The sequence below is a fragment of the Struthio camelus genome, chromosome 28, assembly GCF_040807025.1.
Source record: "Struthio camelus isolate bStrCam1 chromosome 28, bStrCam1.hap1, whole genome shotgun sequence".
NCBI classification, from domain to species: Eukaryota; Metazoa; Chordata; class Aves; order Struthioniformes; family Struthionidae; genus Struthio; species Struthio camelus.
The window spans coordinates 4,199,894-4,214,465 of NC_090969.1; the positions used below are offsets into that span (position 1 = coordinate 4,199,894).

At 49.6% G+C, this 14,572-nt stretch overlaps 1 long non-coding RNA gene across 1 annotated transcript; it reads left to right on the forward strand.

Moving 5' to 3' along the window:
* The first annotated feature begins 5,714 nt into the window (after positions 1-5,714).
* LOC138062590 (uncharacterized) lies at positions 5,715-8,920 on the forward strand. Its single transcript, XR_011136535.1, has 4 exons — positions 5,715-5,819; positions 6,491-6,743; positions 6,898-7,002; positions 8,581-8,920. It is a non-coding gene; the product is annotated as an uncharacterized lncRNA (long non-coding RNA).
* Positions 8,921-14,572: the final 5,652 nt, after the last annotated feature.

Consider the following 14,572-nt stretch of genomic DNA (forward strand, 5'->3'; position numbering starts at 1 on the left):
TGCCTCAGTAAAGGTGCTGCAGCAGCGATAGAAGCTGACCACAGTGCAAATCTCAGGGTAAGTACAAGGATAACATGTATTTTCCTCGGCAGGCTAGCTAGCCAGCAGCACCAGTTTACCTGGACTTCCCCAAACAGCATAATGCTGCTAGCGTTCATTGCACTTTGCCCTTAGTTATGGCAGTAGATGAGCGAGACCAACAGTAACTTCCTAAGTTGCTGCATTTACACTGATTCTTTTTTCCCCTCTTTCTTCTCTTCCCTTCTCTTGTTATTTCACCCATTCCGAGTTGCTCCTCTTCTGACCCACGGATGCGGTTCGCTGGACTCAGAAATCACGGAGCTGGTGCGAGTGCCTTTGTCCCCAAGATATCTCCTGTGGTTGGTCTGGAGCAAGAGGATTAAGCATTAAACGGGCACGTTGCAGAAGTATGCAGCATGCTGTGGCCAAAGATCCCCCTTAATTCCTGGGACTCCAAATGGGGAAAAGAGACCTGTCCACACATTGTTGGCACTGCAAGGGGAAGGGCAGGGGTCTATGGAGTAGAGGAGGGGAGGAGCTGACTAGGAGCCTGGACACCTGGGTTCTCTCCCAGCTCCAGCGCACTGCTGGCAGACAAGTCTGGGGAATGTCACTTCTGCCCTCTGGGTCTCAGCCAGTCCCTGGGCTGTTCAGTGCTGGCCCTGGGAAAGGGTTTACTTTGGTGGGGGGTCCCTGGGGGAGAGCCCCTGCAGCACCCAGAGACCTCGATTCCCCACTCCACGATCTGGCTTGCACTTGCTCCTGAGCTTCCTAGCTGAAAGGAGAGGTGATCCAGACAGAGCTGTGTATGCTGCAGTGGTCATACGGAGGCCTGTGGGATAGCCCGTGGCATTTAACAGCTCTTCCCCTTTCCTGCAGGGAAATCCAAGGCAAGCAAAAGGCTGGTCGCCCCTGCTCGGAAGAGGCACCAACCATCTTCCTTGGGCCTTTTTAGGAGGAGTTGAGCAGCTGGGATAATACCCCTCTAGGCAGATGCTTTTCAGCGCCAGTGCTACAGAGAGGCCAGCAGTGAGAGCAGCAGTGGCAGCTCCCACATGAGCTTGCCGCCACTCAGCCCTGTAGGTGCACTCAGGTAGGAGACGCTGAGTCCAACAGCCCAACGGAAGCGAGGCTGCCACAGCTCCATGTCTCCTTGTCCAGGCAGTAGCGAGCCTGAGCCTGTTTTCCCAATAGGCAGACAAGCACACCTACACACCCTCCATACAGGTATCACTGACCACACAGATCAACACAGAAAACACAGCACTCCCACAAAGCACAGGCCAGATCCTGTTCCTCTCTCTGACTGATCAGGACAAAAGCCCATGAGTGGAAAAAACAGCTATTGATATCCATACCTACAACATGGATCCGCCCAGGTCTGGCCTTAGACAGGCAGGTCCACTGAGTCGCTCAGCCCTGGATCCCCTGGTCTCCCCAGTCTCTGGTTTCTGGGCATGTGAACCCCAGAGACCCACAGCCCCACTCCAGCTGTGGTCCTGGAGGTCCCCTCGCACCTACGCACTCAATCACACCAGGAAGTGGCCTTAGACACTCAGACTATGCAGTAATGGCCCCTCGAGCCCTGGTCTCCCAGCAGTCTCACTGTCGGGGAGCGGTGAGGGTCAGCTGCTCCCACAGGAATGGAGAGCCAAAGGCAGTAACCCAGCTGGCAGGGCAGGGGCCTCACCAGCCAGCGCCCACCCCCCAGTACCCGAGCGAGGCAAATACGGGCAGGCGCGGGGATGCTGTGCAGGTTCAAGCAAGGATCCAGACCATCAGGAAAGTGTGTGGTGATGTGGCATGTCCACAGTCAAGCCGAGAAGTCAATCCTCAGGTGTGTTGAGGGTGATCAGTGTCAGACACAGTCCAGTGATCGTGGGGCAAATCTATTGTGACGAGGCAGGTCCAAGGCCTGGCTTGGAAATCACTCTGCAGGTCAGAGTGCAGATTCTCAGGGTCCATGGCCAGGCACGGACATGGCTGCGGCTGTGCTGGAGACCAGTCCTCCTACACTGTCGCTCAGGCAGGGACTGAAGGTCCAGGGCTGGTCTTCAGTGATGCCCTGGCACCATGGGCAGAGGGTATGGGTGGAGGCTGCGGGTGAGGCTGGTCAGGGCCATTAAGGCCTGTTAGGCACTGATTCCCCAAGACACACCCATGCAAAAGGGTCTCTCTGCTAACAGGTCCAGCACAATGTGCACACTCGCTCTCTCCAGCTGCGAGCACCCTCAGCTCACATGCCCCAGTGACCGCTGGCCCCTTCACCAGTGGCTGGCACTTGGACCTCCTTAGACACACAGGCACACAGTGTAGAGAGTTTCCTCAGCCTGGACAACAGCTGGAAAAGGGATTTAAGAAGAAGACAGGACCGGCTGCAGTTATCAGGCCCAGGGCATGGCTAGAGAAGCTTGCTGACCAGGCACCTGGTCAGAAGCTCTCTGCCCCTTGCATCCCTTTTCCCCCTCTGCTTCTCCGCATTGGTTCCTCCCCAAACCAGCTTGATCCCTCCCTTTCACAGCCTTTGGGCCTCCTCCGAAACATCCCACATTAAGGCTCATTCAGTTTCAGGATGTTCTTCCTGGAATCCCATAATGCATCCCCTACACCTGCAGGCAGTTACCCCCAGCAAGAGGGTCTGCAAGGTGGTCCAGGGAGACCATGTGGTGGGTGTCACACCAGGACAGTGGGTTGAGGAGCCAGGTTCAGGCGCTCTCTCGGACCTGATGAAGTTACAGGGGGTTCCTCAGCCTGTCATTGTTCCTCTGCTCCTCTGTGTTTGTGGAGATTAGCCATTAAAGCTGCATTGCAGATTTAAGAGTCTGGTGATAACCCAGACTCCGGTTTGTATTTCTGTGTACCTGTTTTGCTGACATTTCATCACCTCACTAAGAGTCTCCTGTGTCCTCCACTTTAGTCACCTGTTACAGGCAAAGGTATCCTCAAATCATTTTCATGACTTGACTTAAGCTCCCATGTGAAGCATTCCCTTGCTCGAGAGCTACTTCCAGAATTTCCTTTCCAGGGATTTGAAGCCTTCTCAGATCCAAAGTGCACTTCCCCATGGCAACTTTCGGGGTGTTTGTTCTGGTGCCAGCATTGCCTGGGAGTGTAACTGGTTCTCTGTCCCTAGAGCAACCTCTGTTATCTGTAACAATCAGCCACGGTATTTCCTATGATATCCCTCAAGTGCCACTAAGAACACTTTGGTGGCTGCGGAGAGACTATTGCTTTTTTCAGGATTCTACTGGTGCATTAGTAGTCGGTGATTAGCTGATACACTCAGTTTTGAATCTGGATGAGAAATTTGCAGCAACTTCCACATTTACTGAACCGCGGTTAAGAGCAGAAATTCTGGGGGTTAATCTTGGCTGCCAACATGATGTTCCTGTTCTCTCCTCCTGGGTGCTCCCTGCAGCTACTACTGCCCTGTTCTTTGAGAACTCTAGGATAAAGAGCAAAAATAGAGTCCTGTACTCCAGGAATCTCGGTGAATGTCCTGCTTTTTGCTTTGCTCATCTTCTTTTTTTTTTTTTTTTTTTTTAACATTTCCTGGGCCAGGAGTAAGCATGTTAACAGAGAGCAAAGTAGGCCATGACCTACATTTACAAGTCTAGGTTTCCTTCTTCTATTAAATCCTGCACTGATTTCCTCATCTTCATGAGATTGAAAGATACAAACTTGTGAAAATCAGTAAAACTAGATGGCTGGATTCCAGGGATCCGGACTTGCTTTCTGCAGAGTAGAACTGTAGGCTAATCTTTTGTGCATACGCAGAGCCTTGATGAAGTTCCTCTGTAGGCACCGAGTGTGCACCTGTCAGATTTTCTGCATGCTTGTGCCTGATCCTTCTTGTCTCTTTTAATTAGGAAAAGCCGAGGAGGAAAGAACGAGAAAGAAACTGAAAAATCTGGGGGTGAAACTGTGAAATTGTGGACAGTGAAGAGGGCAGTGGAGGTTAGTTCTGGCTTTCAGTTTTCTTTACTGGCTTCTGACCCAAAGCCTTACCTTAAACAGTGGAAACAAGCTGAACTGCTGGATATTTTTATCTCTTCACATTTGTCTATCGCCACAGAGCTTACAGACCAGTCATGGACTCCAGGGCCCTGCTCGTAAGCTCAGGACAGAGAGTCAGCAGAAGAAATCAGTGCCTTTCCCAAATGCTTACAACCTAGCAGAACAGAAAAGGCAACAGCTGGCTGTTGGCAGGTGGGCATACAAGGCAATGGATAGTCCTACTCTGAATGATAAGCCCTGCTCTCACTATAGCAGTAGCCTGACATGGGTTTTGAGGAGCCCAGCAAGAATTGTCAGGAGGTAATCTGAATGCAAACATCTCGGTGGAAGACTTTCCAGGTACTTTACAGAAGCTACTGGCATAAACTTGTCCTGCATGCATTTGGGTATGTTTTTTCTCATTGGGGAATGTTCCAGTTGGGAACTTGCCTGTTGTTGCTCATGTCATCTGGGGCAGAGCTCAGCCTTGTAACTAGATTACAAGACTTATTACCACGCTAGAGTAAGAAAAAAATTCCTTGCCCATTTTCTCAGAATAACAAGGAATAACTTTAAGAAATAACTGCTTTCCCAGCAGCTGACTCTTGTCTAAGCAAGGGGAGGGTGTTTTGTCCATTGTTATCACTGAGGCTAGTGACAAATCGGTATGCGTGCTCCTCCGTGCTGATTTCTGATTGCTGGAATGTGTCTTGCCCATATTGTTCTTGAGGTTTTGCAGGTTGTCAGGGCTAGCGTGTCCTTGGCATGATGACAAGAGTAAAACCCATAGGTGCCTGTATGGTGCATTTTGGATTTGATATACTTTCCAATAGTATTTGAACAGTTGCATGTTGGTCTGCGTAGTGTAATTATCGTGTCGTCAGAAGAAAGCTAAGACTGAGAAGCGGAAAATGGCAAAGATTCTTGAATGCCCTAAGAGCTTAGACCAAGGAAAACTGTTGAATGCTGTCAAGCTCCGTTGGAAAGTAGGTTATATGCGCAATTCCTGGGAAGGGCTGATTTCTTGTGTACAAGCAGGATATAATTTCAGGAAGGAAAAGCATATAAACACCCACGCTACTTTTCTTTAAATTTCTTGCTGTCATTCTGCAAGTCAAGTTCCCTGGTTTTGCTAGATGCAGGTCTCTGCACACGCTGTATTTCTTTGTCACTTGGCCTACTCCTTGCTGTTTTCCTTTTTTTAGATACACTGGTCTGTGTCTAAAGGGTATCAGAGGTCTACTGCAAATGTAATGCTAACATTTGCAGAGTGTGACTTCCACAGGTCTACTCTCTCTAATTCAGCTTCGTTTCCTACTCGGAGTCTGCGCTGGGTAATACCATTTCCATTTCACTGCACTACTTTTACCAAAGAGTTACCGACTGAGTTTTACTGTTTCCATATCAAACTTCCCGGCTTTCAGTTAAAGCTCTCCACACAGAGTTAAAACAATGGCCTGGGTATCCCTCAAAGAACAGTACCCAAACCAGCTTCCTCGCTCTCTCTGGGGTGACTTTTAGTCCTCCTGAAAAAGCAGGCGTGTGTGTAGTCCACTTGACTTGGGCATTGATAAAAGACACTTGAAACGTCCCTGTGGTCCAAAAAGAGATGGGTGAAACACCTCGCATGTTCTGCCTCACGGCTAACCTGATTTATCTTAAAGGCGCTGGTAACACTCTTCTGAATTCTTTGCTTTCAGACAAAGTAAGATATTGTGTGCACGCTGGTCTTCTGCAGTCACACAAACGTGCACGTTTAGAAGTGCCCAGTCATGAAGCCTTTGCTGCAAAAGACCTAATCGGTAAGTGTATGGCCAACGATCGTTCTTCTTTATCAGTCGTAGTGTCAGTCACAACTCCCCAAAATGCTTTAAAGGATTTTCAGATGGGTGGTAATTACAGAATCCTTGTAGCATGGTAACTGTGACAGTCTGAAGGTACAAAGGAAGCCAGATCTTTTCCTTGGGAGACAGAATACCTTTCAAGAGCTAGTGATTTCAAAAACTGCAACGCCTGAGGTCAGGGATGACAGGATTCAGGAAGTATTGGCTGAGATTCTGTACCTGAAATCCTTTTTGTTCTGCACTTGAAGCCACAAGCCGCTTCTCAAAATCTTCATCAGACTATTTAATCGTCAAGGATAGCCAAGGATTTCGGAAACCGGGTAGGTAATTTAGTTAGACTTAGCAGAAGAGTCTGTTTAGAAGCTTTCCAGTATTCTTAGTCTCTTCTGTTCCACGATTCAGAAAGGGTTCATGAAAACTTTTTCATTCGACTCAGAGGTGGAACTCAGTTCTTGTTTCTATGCCAAATTCAGAGCAGCTCATCTGTCCTTAGGGTCAATAAAGAAGCTGGAACCAACTGTTAGCTTACAGGCAGAACTGGGTATGCCGCTCGGTCAGTACTTCCGCGTTATGTAGGGCATCAGATAATCTCTATTGTCACTTGGTTTTTTACGCCATCTATTTTGTAGCCTGCCAGGATGTTAAAGAAGACTGAGAACTTATGTCCAGGCACGCCTTTCCACTGGCAGGCTGCTAGACCCAGCTGGTGCTGCCTTTGAATAGATCTGCATCTGCTTTCCAAGCTCCATGCACCACTGCCTGCTCTACCTGTGGCAAAGAGGCACACTGTGAGGAAAACCAAGGCAGAGACACAGAGGAGTCATAGTTCAACATTTCCCCTTCCCAAGGAAGACTGAATTTTGCTCTCACAAGGGAAAACAGGTAATGCTTTTTGAAATCACGTGCCTGAGGAATAAAACGGACTGGAAAGTTCATAGCTCTCACAGGACATTCTGAGAGAGAGCTCCCTTGAGTCTTGGCAGGACTTAGTGTGTTCTTAACCTTGTTTTTGTTGTTGCCTTTCCAATGCTTTCAGATGGAAAGATGAACTCTACAACAGTACTTCCCCATCCTCCTCCTCTAATGATGAGGAACATTTTCAGAGGCATAGGAAGCAGAGCCCTAACAGAGCTTCCAGAAGGTGAGTGTCACTAGAGAACAGGGGAGGGAGGAAATTACTGAAGACGAGGAGCAGCTGCCTGACTGTGAAGTGTTCCCCTCCCTGCTCTCCTATGGAATCTAAATGGGGGCAGTGTTTAATCCCCTGGCATAAGATTTAATCTGTTGGCACTGATGGCTTTAAGTGGGCTCTCTTTTAGAACGGATTCTTCAAGCGCAGTTAGATTTCTTTGGAGGGGCTAGGAGCAAACTCTAAAGAGTCTAATGTAAAATCCCACGGTGCCTCTGCTCTACAGTAGGTTATTCAGAAAGAATAACAGAAAACATATAGAGACAATGATGGGAGTTTCTTTACCTTTCTTTGACACGTGGCTTGTGTGGAATTCATCTTGAGGTACACTTTGATGATGTGGGTGGTCTCTTTGACCAAATTTCAGCTTTTAGAAGAGAAATGGTCATTCTTCCATTGCCTTATCCAGAAGTCCTGTGACAGATTCAAAGTGTGACATCCAAGGCAATGGAGGCTGTGTTAGAACTACAAATGCTGACTCAGCTGTTTGCAGGAGAAGAGACCTGAGGAATCAATACATTTGTGTGCTTGCAAAACTTCTGTCAGGACTGAGCTGTTATAGGAGTAGAAAAAACTAGTTTCTTAAGAATGGATAAAATGCCAAACGTATGTGGATTCCAAATACAAACAATGCCTTGTCAGGGTTGAAGGCTTAGTGTCTGCTGTAATAAAAAAGGGGAGCATACTCCCTAAAACCAGTCTTCTGGTTTAAAAAGGTGGGCTTGGGGAGGTTGTTGTCTGTGTGTTCTCTGTACATGCCAGCCTGAGTGGTTTCTAAGCAGGCCAGGTATATCTAGTGGGAGTCACTTGTACTTTGTTGCTTGAAAGACCTTTATGGGAGTGCTATCTGTAGATTTAACGATTAGCTGTATGCATCCTGGGTCAGCAAAACTCAACCCACAGTAGGCTGAACTACGACTTTAAGTTCTTTGGTTTCAACAACGTAAACATTGCTGAAAGCAATGAAACAAAAACCTTCACAGGATTTGCTGCTTTGAAATTCTCTTCTAGAAAACAGCAGGCTAGCTTTTCTAGTTGAGATTTAAGTGGTTATCTGGACATGCAGAAAACCTTTTTCTTGCTGCCAGCTGTAGACTTTCTCTTCAGCTATTGTGAAAAATGTGGGGAGACCAAATCCAGGAACTGACATCCTTTTAGGAAGGAATGGCAGGCTTTCCTGTCAAGTCCTCCTGCCTGTCCATCTGGAGACAGATTAGATACATGGGTGAGGACTGACTAGTGGGCTGCGTTTAGTGAGCTGCTGAAGACATGAAGTGGAAATGGGAGGAGGCAGATGGACTGCGTGGAAGCAGCACTAGTTTGGGGAGAAGCGGCAAGGTTTCAGATAGCAGGACAGCATTAGTCACACTATTTGAAGGAGCTGCAAGAAAGGCTTCAGGTAGAGGCTCAAAGGTGTCAGGGTTTGAGGCAGTGCTACTTGGGCTGCAGGGCTTTGAACTCTTTGAGGAGGCCAATGTTACCTCTTATATCCCAAATCCGTTTCTTTCTCATCCTCTCTGAAAAAATAAGGCAGGAACTTGGCACCCTGGCTCCTGGACATCAGAGAGCGACGTGGCTTCTCCGATCCTGACGAAAGGGAGGACTGTTTCCAGGGCCAGCACTGACCCCTGACCTGGGGCATAGCCTTGAACTACTCGAGCCGTCTGTGAGAAGATGGACCTGCCAGGAACTGTTGACACACTGGAATTTCAGTATTCAGCCTTAGAAGGAGTTTACCAGCAGTATCCAAGTTATGCACTTTCAAAGCATTTGATGGAAACAGTATCCAGTTAGGAATTTTGTTTCCATAGTCAGGAAAACATCATCAGCTGCAGAGTAACTTGTTTCATCTTGTAAACCCCTTCCTTTAATGCCAACTCTCAGCAGGCTAGAAAGTGAAGGCTGTATGTCGACGGAAGCGTGCTGATGGAAATCAAGGTAGTTGTCTTCCTAAAGTCACTGAAACACAAGACGGAATTTAGCTTCCTAATTTGTAAAGCTTTGGCCTATATGAAGAAAGAGCTGACACTGTAGTCAAGGCATGGAAACGCTCAATCGATTTCTCTTCTGAAAACTGTAACCACTACACTTGGCAGTGGCAAACTGTTGGGAGGTAGGCTTTTAGTGCACACATCCTGACTGCCTTGTACGTGACACGCCTGCATACGCTTAAGTCAGGCTATAAATAGCCATCTCAAAGTCCCTGGAGTGATTCTCCTAGGGAAATTTGTAGATCTGCCTAATAAGCCTCTGTGTGGGGGAACGTGGGCAAGGCTGGCTCCAAGGCAATCTCTTGACTCAGAAAACAGTTTAGACACAAGTTGTCAGGATTGTTTTCTGCCTAAGCAAACCATACGAGATTCCGGTAGGGTGCCCTAGTGACAACAGCATCCGGTTCCTTGGGACAGCACAGCACTCAGGTGCTTCAAGGGCACAGAAATGAAAATGAAAGTGGGAAAGGCAAATGACATGAAACTCAATATTTTATCTATGTAGCCATACGCCTGGAGTTGCAAGCAACACAACTGGTGCATGTGCTGCACTGCTCTGCAACAATGTTGTAAGTGGAGCTTTCAATGAGACTCCCATATCCTCCCAGCATACATGGGCATGGGGAGTATAAAGGACAGTTGGTGCCTTCCTCTGGGCTTCCCAGATGCTGGTGACAAGGAAGTTGGTATGAGAACCTGGAGGCATGTAGAATAGGCTGCTGTGGAGCTCATAACTATGGATCTCTGCAAACTAACACATGGGAGCACATGTAAACAGGATGTCAGCTGAAAACTGTGCAGCAACCACACAGCACTAAGTGTCAGAACACACCTACCAAGACAAACCCGTTGCTTAACACGAAAGTATAATTTCTGCTTTGATTACATTCAAGACCTAGCTGCACAAAGAGAAACAGACCTTAACCTCTGCCTGACTTCAGAGCTCCTGAGATGCAAGGTCACTCCTCAGGAGCCTCACAGCTCGATTCGGCTCGGGGTGTGCTTGAGAAAAGAAGCCGAGCCCTTCAGCAAGGGGGATGAGCCTGGGTGCACTGCTACACCCCCGGGACTGCCGAGTTTTCAGTTCAGGGTGGGCTTGTGCCCAAGTCAGCCTGGAGCACAAGCAGCACAACGCACTCAGACAAGGTGAGGGCAGGCACTGTCAAAGCAGCCTGGCTATGAATCGCAGTTTCAAAGTTAATTCTAGAGGAGGTGACCAGCCTTCAAGCTCTCTGAAGAGCTCCCCAGCTCACAGCCTGCTCCCTCCTTTCCAGAGGCTCCTTTGGACCACGTTCCTTGCTCAGGCAGACCACAAGCCATTGCCTCCACATGATACCTCAAGCACATAAGCAGACCAGCCTCTACCTCATGAACAAAGCAGCAAGCACTCTTTCACGGGATGCATTTCTCTCTGCATCTGATCACATCCTCAAGACTCCGACAGTCCTGGTCCCCAGGTGGAAAGTGCTAGCAGTAGCTAGACATTCTTGGGAGATGACCACAGAGGCAGCCCTCACATCAGGCAACTAGAGATAATCCTCTTATGTGACAGAGGAGCATCCAGCCACGTTACAGGTCTGTCCGCACTTTCACAGCTCTCAGCTGCTTCTCCTAAAGGTCCAGATGCTGCCAAACAACAGCATAGACTGCCTGCCTAAAAGTAAAAAGGAACAAAACATCACTAAGCCTATTGGTGCTTTATCCGTCTCCTTAAGACAAAGAGACGGCTGTAGACAGAGAAGGGTTCTGAGAGTTGAAATGCTTTATAGCACCTGCAATGCAGCATGACAGGCTGTCGGACTGGTTATGTTTGGAAAATGTACCCAGCTAAAGGAAATGTTCATATTAATCGACAAGTGTACTATAACTGTTCCTCTCAAGTTAAATGAAAGAAAAGAAACGCCTTTCTTGCCGCAAAGAAACTTTGGTTGCATTACCCCATTATAACAAAAGGAGGCCAGAAAAAGTGCACGACCTACAGTCAGGCTGATGCAGGGCCATCTCCTGGGAGCTACAGAGTCTTCCGAGGCGATGAAACCCACGGTCTGAATCCCACTGAGGTCAGCAGGAGTTCTTGCCATGCACAGAGCATGGCAGCAGCATCTTCCAGCTCCCTGAACTGCCAGCAACATCCTTTCAGCATCTTTCATCCAGCAACTTTCAATTTGGAGCGGAAAACATGGTCATGCGCAACATCCTTAGTTGAGGTCATTCAATCCAAAAGAAAACGTGGGTATTAAGGCAGAAATAACAGGCAGCACATTAAAACCAGGCCACCTCCTTAACCACCAATCCCACCTTCCTCACCTGAGTCAATTAATCCTATGAGAGTAAAGAATCACCGAATGGCCAAGGTTGGAAGGGACCTCGGGAGATCATCCAGTGCAACCCCCCTGCTCAAGCAGGGTCCTCTAGAGCACATGGCCCAGGATCGCGTCCAGGTGGGTTTTGAATATCTCCAGGGAAGGAGACTGCACAACATCTCTGGGCAACCTGTGCCAGTGCACTGTCACCCTTCCCAGTCCAGAAGTTTTTCCTCCTGTTCAGATGGAACTTCCTGTGGTTCAGCTTGTGCCTGTTGCCTCTTGTCCTGTTGCTGGGCACCACGGTGAAGAGTCTGGCCCCGTCCTCTCAACACCCTCCCTTCACATACTTGTACACATTGATGAGATCCCCTCTCAGTCTTCTCTTCTCCAGACTCTACAGGCCAGCTCTCTCAGCCTTTCTTCAGAGGAGAGATGCTCCAGGCAGCCCCTCATCATCTTTGTAGCCCTCCGCTGGACTCTCTCCAGCAGCGCCATGGCTCTCTTGTCCTGCGGAGCCCAGAATTGGACACAGTACTCCAGGTGAGGCCTCACCAGGGCTGAGGAGAGGGCGAGGATCACCTCCCTCCACCTGCTGGCAACACTCAATGCACCCACCCCAGGATCCCATTGGCCTTCTTGGCCACAAGGGCACACTGCTGCCTCATGCTTCACTTGGTGTCCACCAGCGCTCCCAGCTCCTTCTCTCCAGACATCCTTTCCAGCAGGTCAACCCCCAGCCTGTCCTGGCCCATTAGAGGTCTTCCTCCCTAGGTGCAGCACCCTGCACTTGCCCTTGTTAAACTTCAGGAGGTTCCTCTCTGCCCACCTCTCCAGCCTGTCTACATCCAGCTGAATGGCAGCACAGCCTTCTGCTGTGTCAGCCACTCCTCCCACTTTAGTCTCATCAGCAAACTTGCTGAGGGTGCACTCTGTCCCTTCCTCCAGGTCATCGATGAATACATTGGACAAGACTGGACCCAGGACTGTCCCCTGGGGGACACCGCTAACTACAGGCCTCCAACTAGACTCTGCTCCACTGACCACAACCCTCGGAGCTCGGCCATCCAGCCAGTTCTCAAGCCACCTCACTGGCCACTCCGCCAAACCACACTTCCTGAGTTTACCTGGGAGGATGGGATGAGAGGCAGTGTCCAAAGCCTTGCTGAAGTCCAGGCAGACAACACCCACTGCTCTGCCCTCATCTCCCCAGCCACTCATCCCCTCCGAGAAGGCTATCAGGTTGGTCCAGCATGGTGTCCCTTTGGTGAGTCCATGCTGACTACTCCTGATCACCTTCTTGTCCTCCACATGCTTAGTGAGGACCTCCAGGAAGAGCTGTTCCATCACCTTTCCAGGGATGGAGGGGAGGCTGACAGGCTTGTAGTTTCCTGCCTCCTCCTTCTTGCTCTTTTGGAAGACTGGGGTGACACTGGCTTTCTTCCAGGCCTCAGGCACCTCTCCTGATCTCCAGGACCTTTCCAAGATGATGGAGAGTGGCCTAGCAATAACATCCGCCAGCTCCCTCTGCCTCATGGGTGCATCCCATCAGGGCCTGTGGATGTCAGGTTTGCCCAAATGATCTCTAACTCGATCCTCCTCGACCAAGGGAGAGTCTTCCTTTCTCCAGACTTTCCCTCTTGTCCCCAGGCTCTGGAATTCCCCAGGGCTGGCCTTAGCAGTAAAGACTGAAGCAAAGAAGGCATTCAGCAACTCTGCCTTCTCTGTATCCCTATATTGCTCCCAAGTGGCCTGTCCCCTTTGCCACATTCTGTAGACTGCCTTCTTCTGTTGGAGTTTTGCCAGGAGTTCCTTGCTCAGCCAGGCAGCTCTCCTGCCCCCTTTGCTGGACTTCTTACTCAGAGGCATGCACTGCTCTTGAGCCTGGAGGAAGTGATACTTGACTATTAACCAGCTCTCCTGGACCTGCCTTCCTTCTAGGACCCTACCCCATGAGATTCCTCCAAGTAGGTCCCTCAAGAGGCCAAAGTTAGCTCTCCTCAAGTCCAGGGTTGTGGTCTTACTTATTGCCCTGATCCCTCCTCACAGCATCCTGAACTCCACCATCTCCTGGGCACTGCAGCCAAGGCTGCCCCCAACCTTCACATTTCCAACCAGACCTTCTTTGTTTGTTAGGACAAGGTCTAGCAGCACACCTCTCCTTGTTAGCGTCTCCACCACCTGGGTCAAGAAGTTATCCTCAGTGCTCTGCAGGAACCTCCTTGACTGTTTGTGCCTAGCTGTGCTCTCTTCCCAGCAGATGTCAGGGTGGTTGAAATCTCCCAGGAGAACCAAGGCCTGTGATCGTGAGGCTACTTCCAGCTGTCTGTAGAAGGCCTCATCAACTTCCTCTTCCTGATCAGGTGGCCTGCAGTAAACCCCCACCACCGTGTCACCCATGCTAGCCTGCCCTTTAAGCCTGACCCATAAGCTCTCAACTTGCTCTTCAGCCACCTCCAGGCAGAGCTCCACACATTCTAGTTGCTCCCTCACATGAGGAGCAACTCCACCACCTCACCTTCCTGGCCTGTCTTTCCTAAAAAGCACAGAGCCATCCATGACAGCATTCCAGTCATGTGAGCTATCCCACCATGTTTCTGTAACTGCAGTGAGATCACGGCCCTGCAACCCCACACAGATCTCTAATTCTTCCTGCTTATTCCCCTGGCTGTGTGCATTGGTGTACAGGCATTTCAGAGAGCCAATCGAGCATGCAGCCTCTCAGGAGAGGTATAAGAAGATCTTTGGCAGTCTTTCCATGACATCTCTTATTCGAGCCCCTGGCAGGCAGCAAACCTCTCTAGACAAGAGGGTCGGTCAGCAGATAGGTGCCTCTGTCCCCTGCAGCAGGGAGTCACCCACAACAATTACTCGCCACTTCTTCCGGGTGTTCCCGCATGGCCAGTCTGTCAGGTCTGTCAGGCCAGTAGCTTCCCTTGAAGTCATGCCCAGCTCCTCCTCAGCCTGCAGGGCACTAAACTTGTTCCTCAAGGGCAAGTCTTGAGGGGGAGCAAGAGCCTTTCTCCTGCTACAAGAAGTGACCACTTTCCAGCCTTCTTCAACAGTGTTATGATGTACTGTTTCACACGGTACAGAGCCCTCCAGCAACTCCATTGCAGTGCGGGGTGGGGACTCCTGGAGCTGCACAGTCTCCGAGAATACCCCGTCCATCTCTTACTCATCTTCTTGGATGCTGCACAGCCTACTGGCTTCCTCCCTGCCTGACTC